This window comes from Oryctolagus cuniculus, chromosome 3, assembly GCF_051225735.1.
Source record: "Oryctolagus cuniculus isolate XC-2025 breed Fujian yellow rabbit chromosome 3, ASM5122573v1, whole genome shotgun sequence".
NCBI classification, from domain to species: Eukaryota; Metazoa; Chordata; class Mammalia; order Lagomorpha; family Leporidae; genus Oryctolagus; species Oryctolagus cuniculus.
Window position 1 is genome coordinate 29558524 of NC_142869.1, and position 13933 is coordinate 29572456.

The 13933-nt window shown below is 39.9% G+C and overlaps 1 protein-coding gene across 4 annotated transcripts in view; it reads right to left on the reverse strand.

The window, feature by feature from the left end:
* Positions 1 to 13933, reverse strand: part of LOC149127296 (uncharacterized) — a 264015-nt gene that overhangs the window by 162794 nt on the left and 87288 nt on the right. The window lies entirely within an intron of this gene.

Sequence of the window (13933 nt, forward strand, 5' to 3'; positions counted from 1 at the left end):
AGAAACTTTCACAAAAACAGAAATTTGTATCTGCTTTGCCTATATGATAATCACGAGCCACATGTGACTACTAAGCTTTTGAAATCTGGTTAGCGCAACTGAGGAACTGAGTTTTTTCATTGTTTTTAATTTTAACGAATTCAAATTTGAATCAATATAGCCACATTTGACTCATAACTATTACATTGAACAGTGCAGCTCTCAATATTTATCTTCAATAATTATATTTAATTCAATAATTATATCAGGCGAATAATTTGTATATTTACAGATGCCACTATGTAGATAGGCTGACCAACACAGATAGTCCAAGCATAAAGGGCTCATTTTTGTTTTAGGATATGTGTCTAAATTTCCCATCTTTCTAGAATATTCCTTTAAAATTTTTCAATTAGATAAATATAATGTCTATCAGGTACTAAATTTTTAGCCTCAGGCTTTATATTTAATGCATTTCCCTCAAGACCTTATAAAACTACTTTTACCCACAATGGAATAACATCTAGTACGGCATCATGGGACCTAACCTTATTAAATTACCATGTGTGAAATGTCCATATCTCAAGTGGCAGCAGGTGCAAAACAGACTAGCAAGCGGAAGAGTGACAGTAATTTTAACATCTACACCAGCTGGCAAAAATGACAGGTGCCTAATTCCTCAGTCTTTAAAAATAACTTGAAAAGCCTATGCTACATAAGCAAATATTTTCAAGCTTATTTTTTCACTATCTCTAAGTTACCCTTCTAGAAGAATGTAATGTTCTGCATTCATTTTTGTCTCTAAATTATATCTGAAATTTAAATAGCATACAGGGACTTACTCTCCTCTATGAATGAAATAAATATCATTATTAAATTAAAAAATAAAATTTTATTTTTAGACTTCACAGTAAAATTTCTCAAGAAATAGCTAGCAAGAGTTATGCTCCCTTGAATTACTAAAGTAACTGAAGCCAAAGAAAAGCAAATTAAGAAATAACTCAGGTAATTACCTCAATTTTAGTTTGATGAGTAAATCCCTGACTAAGGAAAGTCATACAAAGTGATGTGCAATGATATTCCAAGGACCTGCTGGGAATCTTTCCAAAAATTTCATCAAGAAAGATTTTCATTGTTATTCATTAATATTTGGTAGGAGGAAATACTAGTCATATCTTGCCTAGGCCCTCATCTGCTTGAATGTGATTCACTACAGCTATTCTGCCTCCACCATGACCATGGAGATTTGAGAAACAGTACCACTTTTAGACCAAGGCAAATGTAGTCCATTTTCTGGACTTCATCCATAAGAGGGAGCCACTCTGGTTCCTACAGCCTTGTCCCTAGAGCCAAGGAGTCCTCCCAAAATACGAAATATCACTCTGGAATTCATGCTCCTACCCTAATACCATGCTTTGGATACTCAGGACCTCAAATTTTCCTGCCTGAATGTCTCCAAGCTCTCTTCTAGTACCTGGGTGGTACTCTTCCTAGAGAAAATCAATTCATCTCTTAATATTCTTCATATAGGATATGAATAAGTGCAATTCTGACAGCACAGTATTGTACTTGCTGCTGTTTACTTTTCTATCTTCATTGGTTAAGCTTTCTTCAAAATAATAAAAGAGTAGGTGCTTTGGAATTAGCAGTAGATGTGAATTCTACTGAACTGTGCGACCATGAGAATTCACAAGACCTTTTCAAGTTCATCTTTTATAAAATGATGCTTTCTGAATTACAGTAAATTAAGAATATGAATTATTTGGTATGCAGCAAGCACTCAAATATTTTTCTTCTTGACTTCTTTAGTACCCATGAATAGCCTCTTGTCTGGGTTTATATGAATGTGTCACAACATTAAATTAGCTTATTTGGCTGGTGCCATGGCTCACTAGGCTAATCCTCCGCCTTGCGGCGCCGGAACACCGGGTTCTAGTCCCAGTCGGGGCGCCGGATTCTGACCCGGTTGCCCCTCTTCCAGGCCAGCTCTCTGCTGTGGCCAGGGAGTGCCGTGGAGGATGGCCCAGGTACTTGGGCCCTGCACCCCATGGGAGACCAGGAGAAGCACCTGGCTCCTGCTTTCGGATAGGCGTGGTGCGCCGGCCACAGCACGCCAGCCGCAGCGGCCATTGGAGGGTGAACCAACGGCAAAGGAAGACCTTTCTCTCTGTCTGTCTCTCTCACTGTCCACTCTGCCTGTCAAAAAATAAGTAAATAAATAAATAAATTTGCTTATTTATATATTACCTCCACAAAGATTAAGTTCAAACTAGCAAAAGATGTACTCAAACTAGGTAAGAAATAACAGGGACAGGAATGGCCAATGTCCTGGCTAAAAGCAGTTGCGGTATCAGTAAGTTCTGTTTACTCCTTGTCCTATATCTCTGCAACATGTGGCTGTCTTACGGGTTTCTGCACTGTCACTTTTGCTTTCCTAACTCTCTCGCTGATGCTTCTTAATCTCTATGGGAAGTTCTGCTCTCTGCTCACCTACTAAATCTTATTGCTGCTCCGGGCTCTGACCTCTGCCCTCTTTTCTTCTTAGTCAATATACTCTCCTTGCTGATTCTCCCAAGTCTTAAATAATTATCTGTACACTCCTGACTCTCCATTTTATATTCTGAAAGCTTTCTCCCCTAAAATTGAAAACTATGCATTCAACAGTTTGCTGCATATGTCTCATCAACATCTCAAAATAAAATGTCCAAAAGAGAACTTAAAATTCCTCTCAACTAATTCATAATGCCATCCTTTAGTTGACTTTACCCTCGAACTCACCCCTAGCCCTCCCACGCAATCAGTCTATAATCTATCTCCCCAGTATCTTTTCTAAGTCCAGCTGTCTTCATTTCCATTGTCACTACCTTTGTTCACACAGCCATCAGTTGCTCCTTAAATGACTACTGCAGCTCACCAACTGGCCACTTTGACTTCCATTTTACCAATCCCATCTGTAACCTTTTCCCCAATCTATTATCAACATTCAACCAGAATCATCTTTCTAAAATGTAAACTGGGTGATGTCACTCTGTTGCTTTAAACATTTCAAAGGTTCCACTGCCCCCAGGATAATATTCAAAATTCTCCAATCCAGCTTGCAAAACTTTAGGTGACTAGTCTCTGCATACCTTCCCAGTCTCATCTTTCATGATTCCTCAGCTCCACGCTCATTCTCTACCCATATGTCATATTGATCTCCTGACTGCTGCCCATACACCCTACACTTGCTGACTTCTGGAAATCTGCACACCCTGCTTCTCCTCATCAATGGATAACGGCTTCTTTATCTATCAATGGCTCAACCTTCACACCTCACTAATGTTCTGAAATCTTTTAGGCTAGTTAGAATTACATAAATCTTCTCCTTTGTTCTAACACATCATAACGTGTATTGTCCAAGTTTTAACTGTCAGGTCTTTTTGTTGTCAATATCCCATATTATATAGTCAATCTGAATATGCAATATCAAATATGATTGATTGGATTGAATAAGATCCTTGAGGATAGAGTCTTGTCTCTTCTTTTCCAGCTTCTACTATGTCTCTTCATTAGAATACATCTCAAGAGAACTTTCTATGCTGATTATATCCAATTTATATCCAATTTTTCATTTCCCAATAATTCATCAATGGGAAAACAGAACAAAAAACACAATTTAAAAAAAAAACTTTATTTCTCTAAACAGTAAAATTACTCTCAGAAAAAATAGGGACCACACCAAACGTAATTTTCTAGTTCTCAATCCCTGTGATACACTCATGAGGTTGACCTCTTAAAATTTTCTTTTGTGACCTCTGGGAAAACAGTTTCCTGATTCTCCTGCCCTGATTGCTCCTTCTCTGATCTTTCTGTGTACTCTCCTTCCTCTGATGTTGCAAGTATTTTATCTCCAGTGTCATTTTTCTTCCCACTCTACATTTTCTCATTCTCTTCTATTTCAAATTCAATATCCAGATGTGGGAACACTCAGATCTATGTCTTCACCCAGACATTCACGAGCCCTAAATTCAGCCACTCATACACATAGCAGACATGCCTACTGAATATTCCAGGACATTTCATTTCCTACATCATCAGAACCATAGTTTGTTAAAGATTTTTAAAATTTTTTTAAAGATTTATTTTTTATTTATTTGAAAGGCAGAGTTACAGAGAGAGGAGGAGAGTCAGAGAGAGAAAGAAAGAGAAATCTTCCATTCACTGGTTCACTCCCCAAGTGGCTGCAATGGTTGGGGCTGGGCCAGGCTGAAGCTAGGAGCCAGGAGCTTTCGCCAGGTCTCCCATGTATGTGCAGGGGCCCAAGCACTCGGGTGGTCTTCCACTGCTTTCCCAGGCAAATCAGCAGGGAGCAGGATTGGAAGTGGAGGGGCCAGGTCTTGAACCGGTACACATAGGGGATGCTGGCATTGCAGGAAGAGGCTTAACCTGTAACACTACAACACTGGTCCCAAAACCATAGTAATTGTCATCCCTCAAAACATATTCTTCCTCTTTGTCTTACATCCTTTACCCGACATACACCTGGTTGCCCAAGGCAAAAATTTGGAAATCAATATGGAACTTTCTCTCACTCCACATCAATTCAACCACCAAAGCCTGATGACTGGGGCAAGCATTTTGGTGCAGTAGACTAAGCTGTCACTTGTGATTCTGGCATCTTATATCCGCACTCCCTGCTAATGCACTTGAGAAAGCAGTTTGGACATTCTTTAGGTAGCTGCCACCCATGTGGGAGACCAAGATGAAGTTCCTACTGGCCCCTGAATTTGACCTGGCCCAACCCTAGCTCTTGACACCATTTGGGGAGTGAACCAGCAGATGGAAGGTGTGTGTGTGTGTGTGTGTGTGTGTGTAAGAGAGAGAGAGAGAAAGAGAGAGAGAGAGAGGGAGAGACTCTGTCAATCTGCTTTTTTATAAATAAATCAATCTTTAAAAAAATACCTGAAAGTTATCCTCTAGATTTTCTTTTCTTTCTTTATTTTTCTCTAAAGAAACCTTTATTTAGAGTACAAATTTCATAAGTACAACTTTAGGAATATAGTGATTCCTCCCACCGTGCCCACCCTCACAACCCGACTCCCATCCCACCCCCCCCCCATTCCCAGTCCCATTATCCATTAAGATTAGTCTTCAATTAACTTTATACACAGAAGACCAACTGCATACTAAGTAAAGATTGCAACAATTTGCACACACAAACACACACACACAATATAAAAAACTGAGGACAAGTTGTAGAGTTAATTCTGATAGTACAACTCATTAAGGACAGAGGTCCTGCATGAGGAGTAAGTGCACAGTGACTCCTGTTGCTAATTTAACAATTAACACTCTTATATATGATATCACTGATCACCTGAGGCTCTTGACATGTGCTGCAAAGCCTATGGAAGTTTTCTGAGTCACAATTGCCATTAGCATTTAGACAAGGCCATAAGCAAAGTGGAAGTTCTCTCCTCATTTCAGCGAAAAGTACATCCTACTTTGATGGCCCCTTCTTTCCACTGGGGTCTCACTCACAGAGGTCCTTCATATAGGACATTGTTTTTGCCACAGTGTCTTAGCTTTCCATGCCTGAAATGGTCTCATGGGCTTTTCAGCCAGACCAGAATGCCTGAAGGGCTGATTCTGAGATAGAGTGCTATTTAAATCAACTGTCATTCTATAAATCAACTGTGTGGACTGCTTCCCATGTTGGAATATTCTCTCCTTTTTATTCTATCTGTTGCTATTACCAGAAATTGGATCTTATTCATGTGATCTCTTTAACACTAAATCCTATCTATATGATCAATTTAACACTTAATATGATCACTTCAACACTTAAGATGGCATTATTACCACCTAGCTTAATGGGATTTGGAGTTCCTTTTTTTTTAACTTTTATTTAATGAATATAAATTTCCAAAGTACAGCTTATGGATTACAATGTCTTCCCCCACATAATGTCGCTCCCACCCGCAACCCTCCCCTTTCCCACTCCCTCTCCCCTTCCATTCACTTCAAGATTCATTTTCGTTTCTCTTTATATACAGAAGATCAGTTTAGCATACATTAAGTAAAGATTTCAACAGTTTGCTCCCACACATAAACATAAAGTGAAAAATACTGTTTGAGTACTAATTATAGCATTAAATCTCAATGTACAGCACACTAAGGACAAAGATCCTACATGAGGAGTAAGTGCATAGTGACTCCTGTTGTTGACTTAACAAATTGACACTCTTGTTTATGGCATCAGTTCCATGGCAAGTTTTTAGCTGTACCCTTAGAATTAAGTCTGCAGGAATGTATGCAGAACTATACAGCTTTATAGCTAAAACTTCATCCTCCCTCTCTTATTCCCACTCTTATTTTACTATTTCAATTGACTTTATACAGATATAATCAATTCTTTGTTAAAAGATTTCAACCAGTGGTATTAAGAAGAAAAAAAACTATTCCTTGACAGTCAAGACAAGTGTTGTTAGAGTCATTGCTTCTCAAACTGTCAATTTCACTACTACAGGTTTCCTGTTAGGTGCTCTGATAGGTAGTTATCACATACTAAGTATATATCCCAGATTCATCCATTTTGTTGCAAATGACCAGATTTCATTTTTTATCACTGTGTAGTATTCCATAGAGCACACATCCCATAATTTTTTTATCCAGTCTTCAGTTGATGGGCATTTAGGTTGGTTCCATGTCTTAGCTATTGTGAATTGAGCTGCAATACACATGGGGGTGCAGATAACTCTTTTATTTGCTGATTTCATTTCCCTTGGGTAAATTCCCAGGGGTAGAATGGCTGGGTCATATGGTTGGACTATATTCAGATTTCTGAAGTATCTCCAAACTGTCTTCCATAGTGACTTTACTAGTTCACATTCCCATAAACAGTGGATTAAGGTACCTTTTCCCTCAAATCATCGCAAACATTTGTTGTTTGTTGATTTCTGTATGAAAGCCATTCTAACTGGGGTGAGGTGCAACCTCATAGTGGTTTTTATTTGCATTTCCATGACAGCTAGTGACCCTGAACAATTTTTCATGTGTCTGTTGGCCATTTAGATTTCTTCTTTTGAAAAATGTCAGTTTAAGTCCTTTGCCCATTTCTTAACTGGGTTATTTGCTGCAGAGTTTCTTGATCTCTTTATATATTCTGGTAATTAATCCTTTATCAGTTGCATTGCTTGCAAATAATTTCTCCCATCCTATAGATTGCCTCTTCACTTTCCTGAGTGTTTCTTTTGCAGATGTAATACCATTTGTTAATTTTGAATTTTATTGCCTGTGCCTCTGAAGTCTTTTCCAGGAACTCTTTGCCTTTGCCAATGTCTTGCAGGGTTTCCTCAATGCTCTCTAATAATTTTATGGTGTCAGGCCATAGATTTAGGTCTTTATTCCATTTTGAATGGATTTTTGTATAAGGTGTTAAGGTAGGGATCCTGATTCATACTTGTGCATGTAGAAATCCAGTTTTCCCAGCACCATTTGTTGAAGAAACTGTCCTTGCTCCAGGGATTGATTTTAGTTCCTTGGTCAAATATAAGTTGGCTGTAGATGTTTGGATTGATTTCTGATGTTTCTATTCTGTTCCATTGGTCTATCCATCTGTTTTTATACCAATACCAGGCTGTTTTGATTATAATTGCCCTGTAGAATGTCTTGAAATCTGGTATTATGTTGCCTCTGGCTTTTTGTTGTATAAGATTGCTTTAGCTATTTGACGTCTCCTGTGTTTCCATATGAATTTCAGCATCATATTTTCTAGATCTGAGAAGAATGTCTTTGGTATTTTGATTGCTTCTAATTGCTTCTAATTAATCTGAAAATTAACTTTCTGAATTCCATTTCTGGCATATCCTCAATCTTTCATCTTCACCTTCTATTATTGAAGAGTTGTATTGTTCCTTTGTGGGGCTCATAGTATCCTCCTTATTCTTATTTAGAGTTTTTCCTTTGTTTTTGGCATTTGTGTATTGATTGCTTTTCTCTTTAATTTGTGCCTTTGTGATTTAGTGAGACATCTATAATTTTAATAAGTTCCAACAGGTGTGTGCTGGATGTGGCCTCGGTGCTCTGTTCAGTATTCCAGGGTGGAGGAGGTATCCAATTTAAGGCCCCTGTAGGGCTTTGTATCTTTCCTCTGGCTTTTTGGTCAGAGGATGTTGTTCACTTCTGTTGATGTAACCTACCCTTTTCCTCACAGTTGTAGGATGCACTGGCGTTAGTCTCTGGTGTGTTCAGTGTTACATCACCTTGCTTAACAAACTGTGCCTCCTATCTGTAGAGATTTTCTTGTGGTGAGGTTTCCCTCTGTTATGAACTGCTATATGTCTGTACATTGCAAGCGGAAGCAGGGAGCTCCACCTACAAGAGCCCAGCTCACTTCTCAATCTTGTGGAGGTGGGTACAAACTCTGGTGCACAGAGCCCTGCCTACTGGGGCCCAGCGCAGTTCTCTATAGTGGATGGAACAGGCTCGATTTTTTTTTTTTTTTTTTTTTGACAGGCAGAGTGGACAGTGAGAGACAGAGAGAAAAGCCTTCCTTTGATGTTGGTTCACCCTCCAATGGCCACTGTGGCCGGCACATCGCACTGATCCAATGGCAGGAGCCAGGTGCTTCTCCTGGTCTCCCATGCGGGTGCAGGGCCCAAGCACTTGGGCCATCCTCCACTGCACTCCTGGGCCACAGCAGAGAGCTGGCCTGGAAGAGGGGCAACCGGGACAGAATCCGGTGCCCTGACTGGGACTAGAACCCAGTGTGCTGGCGCAGCAAGGTGGAAGATTAGCCTATTGAGCCGCGGCGCCGGCCTAAGGATCGAGTTTTTGATATTCAGGGCTTCTCCTTGTTGTACAGCTTGCATGGTGGGGAAGAAATTCTTCTGAAATGTTGTGGTTCCTCATTCCTGTGGGGGGAGGAGAGTGTAGTGAGGTGGCCCCCACAATTGATGGGCCTGTGCACAGGAGGCAAAGATGTCAGTTCTCTGCTTACATTCCAAAATGTAAACAAACAAGATGGCTTCTCCCAGCCAGCTGCAAGTCCAGGTGTGTGGGGGGGTGGGGGTGGGGGGTGGCAGATGGACAGAGGGTGCCCAACCTCTCTGTTCCTCAATGCTATCTCTTTTTTCCCATGTGTAACTTCAAAAGCAGTTCACTGAGCCCTCCCTCCCACTGTTATTTGCAGCTCTGTGGACCCATGATTTCCTGTCTCATCTGGTCCACTGGGGGCCAGCGCCAGCCTCCCCAGTCCATGCCTCTGACACTTCCCTTTCCACTTGCAGTTTCAGCGTGGACCTGCCCAGTTTATTGGTCTCCTAGGCTTCCTGTCACAAATTCCCGTGGCTCTATCTCCAGAGTGTATCTTCTCTTCTTTCGAATTATCTATTTTGCCCCACGTGACTCGGATGACCATCATGCCACCCCCTTGTCTAGGTTTTCTTCTCTGGTTTTGCCCTCACTTAGTTAGGCCTCCATCCATATTGCCTTCAAACTATGGAAATAATCTATTAACTTGTCTCCAAGTTTCCACTTTTTCATCCAATCTTTCTAATCTAATATTTATAAATATCTATACTTTCTATGTTATTCTTCTAGTTTACCTCTTTAATATTTCCCCATTGCCTCTGGGATAAAGTTCAAAGGTCATCACAATACATAAGGCCATTTAAGAACTTTTCAGTTTTATCTACTGTATTTCTTTTTCAATTACTCTTCCTTCTAATGTTGCTGAATGGTATGATAGATGACAGCATAGACTTGGGCTTCCATGTGTTTTGCCAAATCCTCAATAAGAATCATTATATTATAGATAGAATACCTACAAAGCCCTGTTGTGGGGATTCAGTGAGGAAGCATAGGTAAAGTACCAGAAAAACTTTAAGGAATAGGGGGCTGGGTCTATGGCACAGAGGATAAAGCCTGTGACACTGGCATCCCAAACAGGCATCAGTTCAAGTCCCAGCTGCTCCACTTCTAATCCAACTCTCTCCTAACGTGTCTGAGAAAGCAGTGAAAGATGGCCCAAGTGCTTGGACCAATGCACCTGTGTGGAAGACGTAGATGAAGCCTCTGGCTCCTGGCTTCCCTCTGGCCCAACGTCATATGTTGCAATCATTTCAAGAGTGAACCAGCAGATAGAAGATCTCGATCTCTCTCTCTCTCTCTCTGTCTTCCCCTTTTCTCTCTGTAACTCTGCCTTTCAAATAATTAAAATAATTCTTTAAAAAATATTCTAAAGGATATAGAAAATATTCTAAAGGATATAGAAGGGATAGCTATTATACCATAACATCTTGTTATCAAAGTTCCCATAGTTCCCATTCAGAGAATGAGTTTACCGCTTGTAGGTATCACATCTTCCACTGACTTTTCTATGCTTAAACAACCTACAAACACCATCAATGTATGTCTACAGAACCTTGTGTCTGTTGTCATAACAGCATTATTACTTATTAACATCAAAACATATCTGTATTCCAAGAACTTAGGACACTTCCTGATACATGCTTAGTATTAAGTAAATAGTGTTAAACACAAATGGATAAATGAATAAAATTACTCCTACTTCCATGCCGTTGATTTTGAAGCTTAGAAACCTATTTTATTGCTGTTTGTATCATGAATGTTTGGTAGAATAATTAAACCCAATGGGTACTCCAGGGAGTTTAATAAATATACTCATGAATTATTGAACACAAGAATTTATTGATAAATAATAATTTCTAAACTTAGAAGTAAGATAACCCTGAATTATGTATCCACCTTCTAGAATCAAATGGCAAATGAGTGCAAACTCTTTTCAATTGGGAGCGTTTGTCTGTAACACAGTTTTAATTGGGAGTATGAAGCTGTACCCAGGTACAATTGGGAAGAATATTGTAATTGATTAGAATTGAAAGAATTTTTGTGAACATTGTGATTTCTGGCAGAGAGAGGCGGAAGTAACACATGCCATAAATTGCTGCTTCTGAGAGTCTAGGGAATTTTCTTTATCAATCAGACTCTCCCAATAATGTAAAATATTATGAGGAAAAATTGAACCGATCTATGTCTTGAAAATATTCATTTTGCCTCTGTGAACTATCAGTGTGTAACAGCATTTCAAAACACCAGTCTTGGGGTGGGCATTATGGCACAGTGGGATGCTGCATCCACTATAGAGTACCAGTTCATGTCCAGCTGCTATGCTTCCAATCCAGCTTCCAAATGGAAGGCAGCAGATAATGGCTTAAGTGCTTGAGACCCTGAAACCCACTTGGGAGACCCTGATGCAGTTCTGGGCTTCTGTATTCAGCCCCAGGCATTGTGGTCATTTGGGAAGTGAACCCAGGGATACACAATCTCTCTCTCTCTCTCTCTCTCTCTCTCTCTCTCTCCTTCTCTCCCCATCATCACTCTGCCTTTCAAGTAGATAATTAATAAATAAACATATAAAAGATCTTCCCTCATGGATTTATATTCTGCTGTTGGAAAAATAAAGAATCAAATGAATAAGTAAACTATAAAGATAGTTAGAACATGATAATTCTATAGGGAAATATAAAGTAAGGGAGGAGGAGGAGGGGAATACAAAGACAAGGAGAGAACTATGGAAAACCTGGTAAAAATGGGAGAAGGTTGAAAAAAAGAATTGAAATAGTTTAACCCAATTATTTTGTTTTCAATTCTAAAAACCATTTATTCTCTAGTGATAAGTTATCCAAATCATATTTATTTCCTCGACCAATATGAGTTCAGCATATCTGTCAATTTCTTAAGCTGTAGCTCCTAAATATCCCATAGAAATTAAAATCTACTAGTGGTTAACCCAGTAAAATTATCATTTTTGTATTAATAATCCAAATTCAGGTTTCATAATTCAAGCAAATAAAATACAATTAAACTTTATGCTACAAAATATATACAAACACAAAAGTTGAGAAGTATCAATGCATTATTAATGATAATAGAGAGGTAAAATTATGAGTGTTTGGCATACTTGCTTTACTTTATGTAAACATTCTTAGCTTTTTGAAATTGGTGGAAAGTTATTTGGGAATTAGAAAGTAAGAAGAAAATAAAGGTGGCTTTTTTTTTATTTTAAAATTTTATTTATTTATTGAGAGGTAGAATTACAGAAAGAGAGGGAGAAAGAGAGAAAGGTTTTCCATGCTCTGGTCCACTCCCAAAATGGCTGCAACAGCTGGAGCTGAGCAAATCCAAAGCCAGGAGCCAGGAGCTTACTCCTGGTCTCCCACATGGGTTCAGAGGCCCAAGCATTTGGGCCATCCTCTACTATTTCCCCAGGCCATAGCAAAGAGCTGGATTGGAATACAAGCAGCTGAGGAGCACTGCATCTTTATTTTCCCCATATATTTTTTATCTCAGTTTACACCTCAACTGTCCTGAGAAAGTGCTTTTATCATAAGTCACAGCAAATCTGCTTGGATGGGGCCTGTACTGTGGCATAGTGGGTAAAGCCTCCACCTGCAGTGCTGGCATCCCATATGGATGCCAGTTCCAGTCCTGGATGCTCTACTTCCAATCCAGCTCTCTGTTATGCCCTGGGAAAACAAATTAAGATGGCCCAAGTGATTGGGCCCCTGCATCCATGTAGGAGGCCCAGAAGAAGCTCCTTGCTCCTGGCTTTGGATTGGCTCAGCTCTAGCTATTGTGGCCATCTAGGGAGTGAACCAGTGGATCGAAGACCTCTCTCTCTCTCTCTCTCTCTTCCTCTCTGTAACTCTGCCTTTCAAATAAATAAATAAATCTTTTAAAAAAACTGCTTGGAAATATTGGTGGTATAAATTACAAGCATACTGATAGACTTCATAAATTCATTTTTCTGGATTTAAACCCTATTTATTAACCATGAAAAGCAACTTTCTAAATTAAATTTAAAAATGGTAAAATGGGTCATAATTTTTCTGGACATCAAGCACCTTCTTCCAAATACTATTCAATGACAAATGTAAAACTAAATAGAAGCAGATTTAATCTATCTTGAAATTCATATGGCTTAAGAGTGGGAATTAGTTGGGGCTGGCACTGTGGCGCAGTGGGTTAATGCCCTGGCCTGAAGCGCCAGCATTCTATATGGGTGCTGATTCGAGATCCGGCTGCTCCACTTCCCGTCCAGCTCTCTGCTATGGCCTGGGAAAGCAGTAGAAGATGGCCAAGTCCTTGGGCCCCTGCACCCATGTGTGAGACCCGAAAGAAGCTCCTGGCTTCGGATCAGCGCAGCTCAGGCTATTGCGGCCAAATGGGGAGTGACCCAGCAGATGGAAGACCTCTCTTTCTGCCTCTCCTCTCCCTGTGTAACTCTAACTTTTGAATAAATAAAATAAATATTTAAAAAAAAAGAGTGGGAATTAGTATACTATTTTCTGAGTATGCTAAATCAAATAAAAAAAAGAGGTAGCCAAAGTTTTCTAAACTACCAAAATTCTAATTTGTTCCAAATTGAAAAAGAAAAAAGATCATAATTGTAAAATCTCATGACATAATAAGAAAATTCCCCAAGTTAATAATAATAATGATAGAATGAGCCATTTTGTTAGTTTTCTTACTTTAGAAACCAAACTGGCATTTTACATTTCCTTTGTAGAGCTGGCATTGTAGTGTAATGGTGTAAATAGGTTAAGCCACTGCCTACAATGCTGGCATCCCATATGGGCACTGGTTTGAGTGCCAGCTGCCCTACTTTTTTTTTTTTTTTTTTTTTGACAGGCAGAGTGGACAGTGAGAGAGAGAGACAGAGAGAGAAAGGTCTTCCTTTGCCGTTGGTTCACCCTCCAATGGCTGCCGTGGCCAGCGCGCTGCGGCCAGCGCACCGCGCTGATCCGATGGCAGGAGCCAGGTACTTATCCTGGTCTCCCATAGGGTGCAGGGCCCAAGCACCTGGGCCATCCTCCACTGCACTCCCTGGCCACAGCAGAGAGCTGGCCTGGAAGAGGGGCAACTGGGACAGAATCCGGCGCCCCGACTG